The sequence below is a fragment of the Pleurodeles waltl genome, chromosome 12 (assembly GCF_031143425.1).
Source record: "Pleurodeles waltl isolate 20211129_DDA chromosome 12, aPleWal1.hap1.20221129, whole genome shotgun sequence".
NCBI lineage: Eukaryota > Metazoa > Chordata > Amphibia > Caudata > Salamandridae > Pleurodeles > Pleurodeles waltl.
This window is the reverse complement of record NC_090451.1, coordinates 230,767,114-230,780,032: the sequence shown is the minus strand read 5'-3', so window position 1 is coordinate 230,780,032 and position 12,919 is coordinate 230,767,114.

Below are 12,919 nucleotides of genomic sequence, written 5' to 3'. Positions count from 1 at the left end.
GAAGTTGAGTCTGTTGTTCAGGTAGGCGGGTCCGGTGTCGTGTAGTGCTTTGTGCGCATGGGTGAGAAGTTTAAAGGTGATCCTCTTGTCCACGGGGAGCCAGTGGAGGTCCTTCAGGTGGTGGGAGATGTGGCATCGGCGGGGTATGTCGAGGATCAGGTGGGCGGATGCGTTCTGGATGGGTTGGAGTCATTGGATGTCTTTTGCTGGGATGCCTGTGTAGAGTGCGTTGCCGTAGTCAAGTCTGCTACTGACGAGGGCTTGGGTCACCGTTTTTCTCGTTTCCGTCGGGATTCACTTGTAGATTCTACGGAGCATGCGGAGGGTGTTAAAGCATGAGGAGGAGACTGCGTTGACCTGTTTGGACATGGTGAGAGCGGAGTCGAGGATGAAGCCGAGGTTGCGTGCGTGGTTGGCTGGTTGGGGGTCCCAGCACAGTGGGCCACCAGGAGTCGCCCCAGGCCGAGGGGGAGCGTCCGAGGATGAGGACTTCTGTTTTATCGGAGTTTAATTTCAGGCGGCTGTTTCTCATCCATTCGGCGATGGATTTCAGTCACTCGTGGAGGTTGGCTTTGGCGGTGTGTGGGTCTTTAGTAAGGGAGAGGATGAGCTGGGTGTCGTCGGCGTAGGAGAGGATGCTGAGGTTGTGCTGACGGGCCAGTTGTGCGAGGGGTGCCATGTAGACGTTGAACAGCGTCGGGCTTAGCGAGGAGCCTTGGGGGACGCCGCAGATGAGGTTGGTGGCTTCGGAGCGGAAGGGTGAGAGCTGGACTCTCTGGGTTCTGCCGGAGAGAAAAGAGGAGATCCAGTTGAGGGCTTTGTCTTGAATTCCGGCTTCGTGGAGACGAGTTAATAGGGTGCGGTGGCAGACCGTATCGAAGGCGGCGGATAGGTCTAGGAGGATGAGGGCTGAAGTTTTGCTGTTGTCCATTTGTTGTCTGATGTCGTCTGTGGCGGCGAGGAGTGCGGTCTCGGTGCTGTGATTGCGTTTGAATCCGGATTGGGAGGGGTCCAGGATGGAGTTGTCTTCGAGGTAGTGGGTGAGCTGTGCGTTGACGATCTTCTCGATGACCTTCGCTGGGAAGGGGAGGAGGGAGATCGGGCGGAAGTTTTTGAGATCGTTGAGGTCAGCCTTGGGTTTTTTGAGGAGGGCTTGGATATCGGCGTGCTTCCAGCTGTCCGGAAAGGTTGCGGTGTCGAAGGATAGGTTGATGATCTTACGAAGTTGGGGGGCGATGGTAGAGTCGGCTTTGTTGTAGACGTGGTGTGGGCAGGGGTCTGAGGGGGATCCTGAGTGGATGGAGTTCATGGTCTTTCGGGTTTCGGTGTCATCTACGTGGGTCCAGTTGGTGAGGTGGTCGGCGTGGGAGGAGTTGTCGGGGGTGGGGTCTGGCGGAGGAGTGGTGTTGAGGCTGTCGTGGATGGCGGCGATTTTCTGGTAGAAAAAGGTGGAGAGTGCGTTGCAGAGTTTCTGGGATGGTGGGACGTCGTTGACGTTGGCGATGGGGTTGGAGAGCTCCTTCACGATGCAGAAGAGTTCCTTGCTGTCGTGTGCGTTGTTGTTTAGGCGTTCAGTGAAGTGGGAGCGTTTGGTGAGTCGGATAAGTTGGTGGTGCTTGCGGGTGGCTTCCTTGTGGGTTGCTAGGCTGTCGGGTGTGCGTTTGAGAAGCCATTTTTTCTTGAGTTTCTGGCAGGTGCGTTTGGAGGTGATCAGTTCGTCTGTGAACCAGGCTGCTTTTTTTTTTCTTGGTTGACGGTGGGCCTCTTGAGTGGTGCGAGGGTGTTGGCGCAGTTGAGGATCCACTGTTGGAGGTTGATGGCGGCAGAGTCCGGGTCGGTGGGTGCGGGCGGTGGGTTCTTGGAGAGGGTGCTGGTTAGTTGGTCTTCGGTGACTTTTCCCCAGCGGCGGTGTGGCGGTAGTGGGGGGCGGTGGTGTTCGGTCTTTTTCTTGAATGTGAAGTGGACGCAGTGGTGGTCAGTCCAGTGGAGTTCGGTGGTGTGGCTGAATGAGATGTGGTTGCTTGCAGTGAAGAGTGGGTCTAGGGTGTGACCGTCGATGTGGGTGGGTGTGTTGACCAGTTGTCTGAGTCCGAGGTTGGAGAGGTTGGTGGTCAGTGATGCGGTGTTGGCGTCGTTGTTGTTCTCCAGGTGGAAGTTGAGGTCTCCAAGGAGGATGTAGTCCGTTGAGGCGAGGGCGTGGGTGCTTCCGAGGTCGGAGATGGTGTCACTGAAGGGGGCTCTTGGTCCTGGAGGTCGGTATATGAGGGTTCCTCTGAGGGGGGTGTTGGGGTCCGTGTGGATCTGGAAGTGAAGGTGTTCCGCTGTCTTGAGGGTGTCGTCCGTGTGGGTGTGGATCTTGAGGGTGGATTTGTGGACGATGGCTATTCCTCCTCCGATTCCGTTGGTGCGATCTCTTCTGGTGAACTTGTAGCCGTCAGGGATGGCGATGGCGATGTCTGGGGCCGAGGAGTCGTTCCACCAGGTTTCGGTCAGGAAGGCTGCGTCTGCGGCGGTGGAGTCGAGCAGGTCCCAGAGCTCGATGGCGTGCTTTCGTGTGGAACGTGTGTTGAGGAGGATGCAGTGCAGGTGTTTGGTGTTGGTTGTTGCAGGCTTCGTTGTTCTGTTGCAGGTGAAGTTGCAGGTGCGGCAGGAGAATGGTATGCTAGACTCTGTTTTTGCTGTTTTATTGCCTCTGCGCACTTTACCACTGATGATCAGTGCTAAAATGCAAGTGCTCCCTGTATAAATTGTATTGGTGATTGGTTTATCTAGGATTGGCATATTTGATTTACTAGTAAGTCTCTAGTAAAGTGCAATGTCCATGCCCAGGGCCTGTAAACCAAATGCTACTAGTGGGCCTGTAGTACTGACTGTGCCACTCACATGAGTAGCCATGTAAACAGGTCTCAGACTTGCCACTGAAGTGTCTGTGTGTATAGTTTTAAACTGTCAATTCGACCTGGCAAGTGTACCCAATTGCCAGACCCTAACCTTTCCTTTTGCTACATGTAAGCAGGACCTAGGTAGCCCTATGGGCAGGGTGCAGTGTATTTAAGAGGTAGGACATGTACCAATGCGTTTTACATGTCCTGATAGTGAAATACTGCCAAATTTGTTTTTCACTATTGCAAGACCTATCTCTACCATAGGTTGAAATGGGGACTGCCTTTAAATATCTTTTAAGTGCAGTTGCCCATTGGGAGCAGACAGAGATGTGGAGTTTGAGGTCTCTGAACTCACAATTTAAAAATACATATTTTGGTAGAGTTGGATTTTGGATTGTCTGTTTGAAAATGGCACTTTTAGAAAGTGGGCATTTTCTTGCTTAACCATTCTGTGCCTCTGCCTGCCTGTGGAATCCACGTCTGGGTCAAACTGACAGTTGGGCTGTTTGTGAATTCCCTCTAGACAGTGACACAAAGGGAGCTGAGGTATGTTCTGCATACCCTGATGAGTCTTCCTGGCCTACAGTGGGGAGGGAGGAGCTGACACCTGCACCTGAAAGGGCTTAACCTGTCCTCACACAGTGCAGTCTCCAACCACCCGGAGAGTGTTTGGGACTGGCCTGGGCAAGGCAGGATCTTGTAAACAACAGATACTTTCCTTTGAAGTTTGCCTACTTCAAAGGCAGAAATCAGTATAAGTAATGGACCCAAAACCCCTGACTTTTAGGGCACTTCAGGATCAAGAGAAACCTCTGCCAAGGAGAAGAGCTGAAGTTGAGAGGGAGGACGATTACTGCCCCTTTCCTGTGTGTGCTTTGCTGGGTTGGCCTTCGGTTGCTGCTTCTGCCATAAAGAGGACATAGACTGGACTTTGCTGTGTATCCTGCTTGTGAAGTTTCTCCAAGGGCATGAAGTAGAGCTTGCCTCCTGTTGGAAGTCTCGGGATATCAAAGATTGCAGTTCATCTGCCTACAGCACTGGGAACTGTCTGTTTTGTGCTGCAACAGAAGAAAAAGCATCATGATGTTGTCAACGACGCTGCTGCCTGCACCATGACTTGATGCCGCCGCACTGAGCCATGCCCGCTTCACATCGCGACCCTGGTCTCGCTGCCACCTCATGCCTGACAACGACACTCTACGCTGACGCTCTACGCTGACGCTGCTACCTGCACCGTGGCCTGAGGACACCGCTCGTGAGGTACACGGAGCACCTTCCCATCGAACACCGCAGCCCCGGTCCATCAACACCAGTGACTCCAGCATCGTCAACAGACATCTCTGTCTGCACCGAGACCCCTGGGCACCGCACGGAGCCTGCCTCGTGTCGTACCGCCGGCTTGGGCCTACCAATGACAGCGCTCCTGCAACGATGATGTTGCTGCCTGCACTGCAACCTGGAGACACCTCACATCGCACCGCCCTGCTTCACACCACAGCCCTGTTCTCACTGACACTGCAGGACACAATCATCAAGCCGCTGCCTGCACTGTGACCTGTGGGCACTGCACGTCGCACCATCCTGCTTCGCACCGCAGCCCCAACACCATCAAGCCAGTGCTCCTGACTTCGTCATCAGCCCGGAATTCAATGTGCAACGTATGTGACTTCAAGGGCCCACCGACACCTGCACGACGTCCGTAACCGATGCCTGCTGGCGCCCGGATCTCATAGCGAGGATCACGATGCCCTACATTTCCAAGGTACTGTTTGCCGGTCTTCCCGACACTGTAGCTGGCCTGTGACCTTGAGGTTGGCCTGAACTGTTGAATTTGTTGTTCATGACGGCGTGCTAGCCACAGACGGAGCTATCCATTTCAAGGAACTGTATTTTTAAGTTAATTCTTGCAAAATTCATATCTTTATTACTGTATGTTGTTTTTTTCTCGTTTTGGTCTTGTTTTACCCAGATAAATACTGGCTATGTTTCTAAAACTGGTGAGATGTCCTTTTGAAGTGTTTTCACTGTATTACTGTGTGTTATGTAGAAATGCTTTACACATTGCTTCCGAAGTAAGCCTGACTGCTCGTGCCAAGCTACCAAGGGGGTGCGCAAGGATTATTTGAGCTGGGTATCTCCCTTGCCCTGACGAGAGTTAGGGTCCCTACTTGGATTGGGTGTAAACCAACTGCCACTAGAGACCCCATTTCTAACAGAGCCTCTTCGTGCTCCAGTGGGGACAGGCCACCCAAATATGAGGTGCATGGCCTCGTAGAATTCACAAAGTTGAGCTAGGGTCGCTCTCGCTCCTGGAAATTCTGGATTGTGGAGGGTGGCTCCGGCGCAGGCTCTACTGCGCACAAGGGCCTAGAATGCCGATTCTCCATCATCTCATGGGAAGACTTTGACGGAGGGGGCAAAGTCGACGACCTTTTAGACTTCTTACTCTTCTTCCCTTTGTGGTATTACCCAATTTTCCTGACCCCATAGACTGTGATGATGAATGCCTGGAGTGACTCCGTGACCGATCTCGAGACATTCCTCTTGACCAAGATTGGGACGGTCGTGGTATGACACGTTGAGCAGTGAGGAGTTTGAGAGACAATTTGTTTGCGTCAAACTCATGCTCCAGGCATTAGGAGGCATACCAAATGGAGCCCGTCAAGAACATTTGTTAGTGACAGGAGCCACATGGCATTTAACCAGCTTTCCTAAGGGACATACCTCACACAGCAGTGGACAAGTCTCAGAACAAAATCTTGACAAAAGGTCCAAAAAAGGATCAGTGAAAAAAGACTGGGGGTAACTCTTCTCCGTATCTGTGCTGACTGGTGTGGAAAGAAAAGAACTGATGTCAACGTGCTGGGCTGACGCCTATATAGGCATGTCACTTTTGGTGCAGATAATGCTGGCAATGCCACAAGGAGACAAACAATGCCACCTTTTCTTGCACAGGGGTACTGCTCATGAAAAATTTCCAGAGCCAGTCTGATACCTGGGGATAATTCTAAAGTAAGCAATCTGCAGCTGGAAGTCTGTTTCAAATCCAGATGTTAATATGGGCTTCAGTACCTCTGGCGTGGAAGGAAAGTCTGAGAAATCTATATAGTAACCTTGCTCTACGAGGGATAACTGGAGGAACAAGTTAGAATGCCTGCGGAGCATCCTAAAAGTATACTGAAGGCAGGTTTTGCAGAGATGACAGCAAGGTACTGATAAATCACACTCACTGCATAATGAAGGAGTTTAATTTAGTTGATAATAGATCATGGCAATTACAGAATGTAAGTTACAGGAGGCCTTCGTCACCAAGAAGAGGATTGAATAAAAACCCCACCTTTTTGGGTAACCAAATGATGATTCATATCTTTGATGACCTTCAGGTGAGTTTGTACCTCATCTGTAATATTTTCAAGGCAGTGTGCAAAAAGTCCCAGCTTTGGGTAAGGTGATAATACAAGACTCCTTCATCCACCAACATCTTGCCCAGGTGAACTTAGAAAAGCTTTCTACTTGAAAAGGAAAGGCAGAGCAGTGAGGACATCTGACCTGGATCAACGTTAAGACGATGGAATCAGAACTGCAGTCTTTTATCCTAGATCCCATTGTCAGGGCCACTGACCTAAGGTTGACATAAACGAGATTTCTGTGTAGAGAGAAATCGGTTTCTCTGTTATTAACAGCAAGTTTGTGCAGTCCTCATCTGACTCCATCATTTTCCAAAGCAGCCAAAAGACTTGCTTTAACGACTGGTATAAATGTAGGGTGTAAGCCACAATCTTGATGGAAGCCTCCATGCTTTTCTGGGATGATTCAATGCATCAATAGACAGGGCTTTAAGTGAGCCAAGTCCCCCCGGGTCTGAGATCGGTAATAATTAAAAACGGACATTGAAACGGATCCCTATCGGGCCGTTTATTCACGTCGTTAACTTTAGTCGCTAATAACACTGATCGACTTCTGAACAATTAATTTAAAAAAATGTTAAGGTAATCTTTATCAACAATTTAGTTCCTGTTTATATTTCACATAGTCTACTTGCATTCCCTAAGGGTGTTTGCTTGTTGTTGTGTTACAGTATTGTTTTGAGGCAACATATTACACTTGTATAGTAAATATTTTAAGCTGTGTCACTTCCAGATGTTTTTAACCGACCTTGAGGCAGTGCGAGTTTCACTCAGTGCTAATCTGTGGGTCAAAAAGGTGTTCTGAATGGATGGTCCTCCAATTGCGCACAGAGCAACGGTCATTTTTTTCCTGTTGCAATTGTGATTCTGTGAAACTGTGTTTGAAGGAAGTACACAGTTGCCAAATATTGACAAGACAAAAGTAAAAGAAAATGCACTGCTTACACATGAGTGGGAGTGTTATGTGTTTGGGGGATGGTGAAGGGAAGGAGATGGGCAGAAGTGTGTCCAGGACGGAATGAAAACAGGGTGCTGAAGAGGCAAGAGATGAGATGTAAGATATGCAGATGGAGGAGATATGGAGAGAAGAGGGGCACACATGTAACAGAGTGAACATAATGGGAGTGATTGAGACAACTCTGAAGACCACTACCCCCTCCCACAAGCCTCACAATGTGTAATTCTGCCTCCAAATTATTTTAGAATTGAAACATTTTCAAGATTAATTATTTACAACAAAATCACATTGTTTTCACTCATTTATCTTCTTAACACACGTGGCACAGTGAGTATATAATCTAGAAGGGCTACTATTTCCCTATCCTGAACCTGTATCTCCACATGACCAAAATATTGTATATTTGGAGGAGCTGGTCTCACTCAAGTAATGTGGCATGCTTCATCATTCACCACCTCACCCCCCCCGGTATGATGGTACTACCACAGTGGACTCAACCTCAAAAATCCTTTTAGAGGGAGTCCTTAAAATATACTGGTTATCTAGACAAGACAGGGATCCAGTTTTAATTAAAAATACCTTAAGGCGGTTGTAGGAAGCTGGCTCTGTATATACTATATAAAAATGAGATAAAGGCCCTCACTACGACCCTGGCGGTCGGCGGTAATTTGGGGAAAGTTACTGCCAACAGGCTGGCAGTACCTTTCCCCAAATTATGAAATTGGCGGTTAATGTACCACTCCGTCCGCCAGGGTTGTAACGGCCGCTGGGCTGGAGACTTCATTCTCCAGCCCGGCGGCTGTCACAATCCCACTCTCGGGATTATGACCCCGCCTACCGCCATGGTTTTCGTGGCAAGCGTACCGCCACGAAAACCATGGCGGTAGCACGAAAACCATGGCGGTAGGCACTATTAGTGCCAGCGAATTCCTTCCCTGGCACTGATAGGGGTCTCCCCCGGCCCCTCCCCCTCCTCAGAGTCCTCCTCCACCCTCCCCCTCCTGCCTCCACACATTTCCACACCCACATGCGCACACACGCATACCCACATCCACCCATGCATGCACACATACATACCCACACACCGCAACACACACCAACATACTTTGCCACACACATGCATTCACAACATACACGTACACTCACATGCAGGCATTCATGCACTCATTCAAGGTGACTCACACCCGCATGCACGCAGCCATAAACAGACACACCCCCACACACAAACACAACATCCCCACACACGCACACAACACCTCTCACCCCCTCTCCTGTTGGAGAACCCGACTTACCTGCTTGCAGGTGGTCCTCCGGCTGGAGGCGGGACGCAGCGCTGGTGTCGACATCAGCGTCCGCCAGCAAAACACCGCCAGGCCGTATCATTGCTCATGATACGGTCGGCAGTGTTTTGCTGGCGTGGTGCTGCTGCTGACTGCAGCGCCACCTTACCGCTGTCATGACAGTCAGCGGTATTCCGCCAGCCTTCTGGCGGAATTCTGTTGAGGGCCATAATGCGGGTGGGCGGCTGGTAGCTACGGCATGTTGGAAGCCGTCGCCGTGGCAGTAGGCGGCAGTTACCGCCAATGTTGTAATGAGGGCCATAGTGTACAGAGTCCAGGGTTCCCCAATAGGCTTGACAGAGGCAATAACAGATAATACTAATGCTCTATTTGTGGTAGTGTGGTCGAGCAGTTAGGCTTATCAGAGGGTAGTGTTAAGCATTTGTTGTACGCACACAAGCAATAAGTGAAAACACACACTCAATGACCTAACTCCAGGCTAATAGGTTTTTATATAGGAAAATATTCTTTTGTTAATTTATTTTTAGAGCCACAAGTTTCAGATTACAGGTAAGTACATTAAATGTAAGGTACTTTGCATAGGTATAGTTGGAACTTTGAACCAAAACAGTAATGTACACAGTTTTTCACAAAATGACAATAAGCTATTTTAAAAGTGGACACAAAGCAATTTTCAACAGTTCCTTGGGGAGGTAAGTACAGTTTAGTTAATATGGTAAGTAAAGCACTTACAAGTTCAGTCTCCGGGGCATAGGTAGCCCACCGTTGGGGTTTCAAGTCAACCCCAAACACCCAGCACCAGCAACATGGGGCCGGTCAGGTGCAGAGGTCAAAGAGGAGCCAAAATAACATGGGCGCCTATAGAGACAGGGGGTACTCCGGTTCTGGTCTGCTGGCAGGTAAGTACCCGCGTCCTCGGAGGGCAGACCAGGGGGGTTTGATAGAGCACAGGGGGGGCCCCAAGTAGGCACACAACACACACCCTCAGCGGTACAGGGGCAACCGGGTGCAGTAGGAAAACAGGGCACCGGGTTTTCAATAACATTCAATGGAGGGATCCGGGGGTCATTCAGACGCTGCACGCAGGGCACAGGGGGGCTTCTAAGGCCAGCCACTGACTGGGCAAGGGTGAGGGCCGCCTGCTGGCCGTTGCTGCACCGGTGGTCGGTTTCCCAAGGGCCTGGGGGCTACCGGTGCAGTGCTTCTCCAGGCGTCACATATCTTCATCCCGGGCAGTCGCAGTCAGGGAGGTCCTCGGGATTCCCTCTACAGGTGTTGTCGTGCGGGTGCAGAGAGGTCAGTCCAGGGTGGACACGTCTTCGGAGTCACCTGGGGATCCTCTCTGGACACGGACCAGGGGCGTAAGGTGCAGAGTGGTGGGGGCTCACGCTCCTGGAGAGAGGTGAGAGTCCCTTTAAAGATGGTTTCTTCTTTCTTGGTTGGACAGGTCCGCTGGCCACGGGAGTTCTTGATCCTTCTTAGGTGCAGGGCAGTCCTCTGAGTCGGCAGAGGTTGCTGGGCCCGCAGGATGCGTCGCTGGTGCAGATTCTCTGAAGTAGGAGACAAGCCGGTAGGGCTGGGGCCAAAGCAGTTGTCTTCTTCCTTCTTCTCTACGGGGTTTTTCAGCTAAGCAGTCGTTCTTCTTTGTAGGTCATCAGGAATCTCACTCTCTGGGTTCAGGGAGCCCTTAAAAACAAGATTTAGGGGCATATTTAGGGTTAGAGGGCAGTAGCCAATGGCTACTGTCCCTGGGGGTGGCTACACCCTCCTGGTGCCCACTCCCTTTGGGGAGGGGAGCACATTCCTATCCCTATTGGTCCTAATCCAAGTTGGAGGATTCTGCAAGGTGGGGGGTCACTTCAGCTCTGGACACCTTAGGGGTGGTCCTGGCTGAGGGGGTGACTCCTCCTTGTTTTTCTCATTATCCCTCTAAACTTGCTGCCAAAAGTGGGGCTTTGTCCGGGGGCTGGGCATCTTCACTAGCTGGAGTGCCCTAGGGCATTGTAACAAGAAGCCTGAGCCTTTGAATCTCACTGCTAGGTGTTACAGTTCCTGCAGGGGGAGGTGTGAAGCACCTCCACCCACTGCAGGCTTTGTTTCTGGCCCCAGAGAGCACACAGGCTTTCACCCAAGGGGGTCAGAATTTCATCTCTCAGTGGCAGGCTGGCACAGACTAGTGAGTCCTTCACTGAAGGATTGGGCAAAATGCAGGGGGCATCTCTAAGATGCCCAAAGTGTGCATTTTGTAATAAATCCAACACTGGCATCAGTGTGGGTTTATTACTATGAGAAGTTTGATACCAAACTTCCCAGTATTTAGTGTAGCCATTATGGAACTGTGGAGTTCGTTTTGACAAGCTCCCAGACCATATACTTAATATGGTCACACTGTGTCAAAGAATATACTTGGACACTATAGGGGCATATTGCTCACGCAGCTATGCCTTCACCTGTGGTATAGTGCACCCTGCCTTAGGGCTTAAAGGCTTGCTAGAGGGGTGACTTACCTATGCCACAGGCAGTGTTTTGTGTGCATGGCACCCTGAGGGGGATGTCATGTCGACTTTGCCTTTTTCTCCCCACCAACACACACAATCTGCAATGGCAGTGTGAATGTGTTAGGTGAGGGGTCCCTTAGGGTGGCACAACACATGCTGCAACCCTTAGCTCCCTGGTCACAGGGCCTTTGGTACCACTGGTACCTTTTACAAGGGATGTATCTGTGTGGCAATTGTGGAACCAATGGTACATTTTTAGTGAAAGAACACTGGTGTTGGGGCCTGGTTAGCAGGGTCCCAGCACACTCTCAGTCAAGTCAGCATCAATATCAGGCGAAAAGTGTGTGTGTGTGGGGGGGACGGGGGGGGGGTGTACCTGCAACAAGGGTCATTTTCCTACAGCAGTGGTAGCCACAACTTACTTTTTAGAACAACACACCTTTAAGGCCCACCTACCTTTAATGGACATGAGGGGTGATTTTGTATTGTAACTAAAGTATCCTGTTGTAGCGCAAGTCATTTATAGAAAGCACATTTTCCATTGAAATGGCCATTAACTTTGCACAGAGACATAGTTTTACTGATTAAACTATACAGCATGTAGCACTCAAATGATAATATGTGGAAATTGACTTCATGTGAATGTTTCCCATTTGTGCATATCCAATTAAAGTGGCTTAATTTGTTTTAATCCTATTAAAATCTTTGATTCCAGAACAATTCAGAATTACAAAAATGCACTTAATTTATGTTTTGATACTGAATACATAAATTTCATTTACTGGTATTTACATTTTGCATGTTGCAAAAAATGACATCCTAAGATTGTCACATAATTAACTTTAAAAACTCATCTCACTTTGCAGTCAGAGAAAAAAAAGTAAACACCAATCCCACTTTAAAAGAATAAACAGCAACTTGTCAGAAGACTTAGCCTGATAGGACCTTCTTTCCTTCAGAAAACTACTCAAGACTTGGCTCTTCGAGCAGTAGCAGCACCCCCCCTTACCCCAGCGCCTTGAAACCCTCACGGGTATGTAGCGCGCTTTACAAATTAATTGATTGATTGATTGATATCTGACCTCTGCCGGTGAAGCACTACAAATGTGACAAGGTAAATACAGAATTTAAAGGCATCTTTATTTATTGCATAAACCCACCAGAAATCGGCTCATGCCCCACCAGTGGGTCACAATCCACAGTTTGGGAAACACTGCTTTAAGGTATAACACAGGAGTATCCTTTATTGGGCAGTACCTCAGGTATGCTTAAAATTATCAGAAAAGCAGTCAATAGATATTCATGGTTACAACGACCTGAGTATTCTTCTAATATGTCAAAATGTTTCTGCCCTATGTTAGCCGTATAGATGTCTGGGGCATTTTTTTCAGGGCTGTTGAAGGATCTCTGTTCAATAAATTATGTGAATGAATGACATAAAAGCAGAAAAAAGAATGCCTTACCTTCCGTAATGTTAACTGTCAACCCAGGGTATAGAACCAACCGCATAATTCTTATGCTCATTGTCTTGCTCAATTAGTAGCCAGGAGCAATCTAACACTTGGCATTCGTGTATCAGCACACATGAGGAGGGAGTGGAACTGCACACACACACACACAAAATGCATGCTTGGTGACAAAAAACATGTGGAAATTCCACACATTTCTTAGAAGTACTCTGATCGCTTACTCTCATGGAAGTTATGCTGTACTTCATGGTCTGAAGATGGGTGGCGACTCCTGTAGTCACACACTTCATACAGAAGTTCATGTTATTAGTCAGTTGTAAGGTTCATAGTAGAAGCAATATTGGCTTTATTACTGACAAGCTGGTTCATCAGTGTATTGAAACACTTACTTTAATCTATAG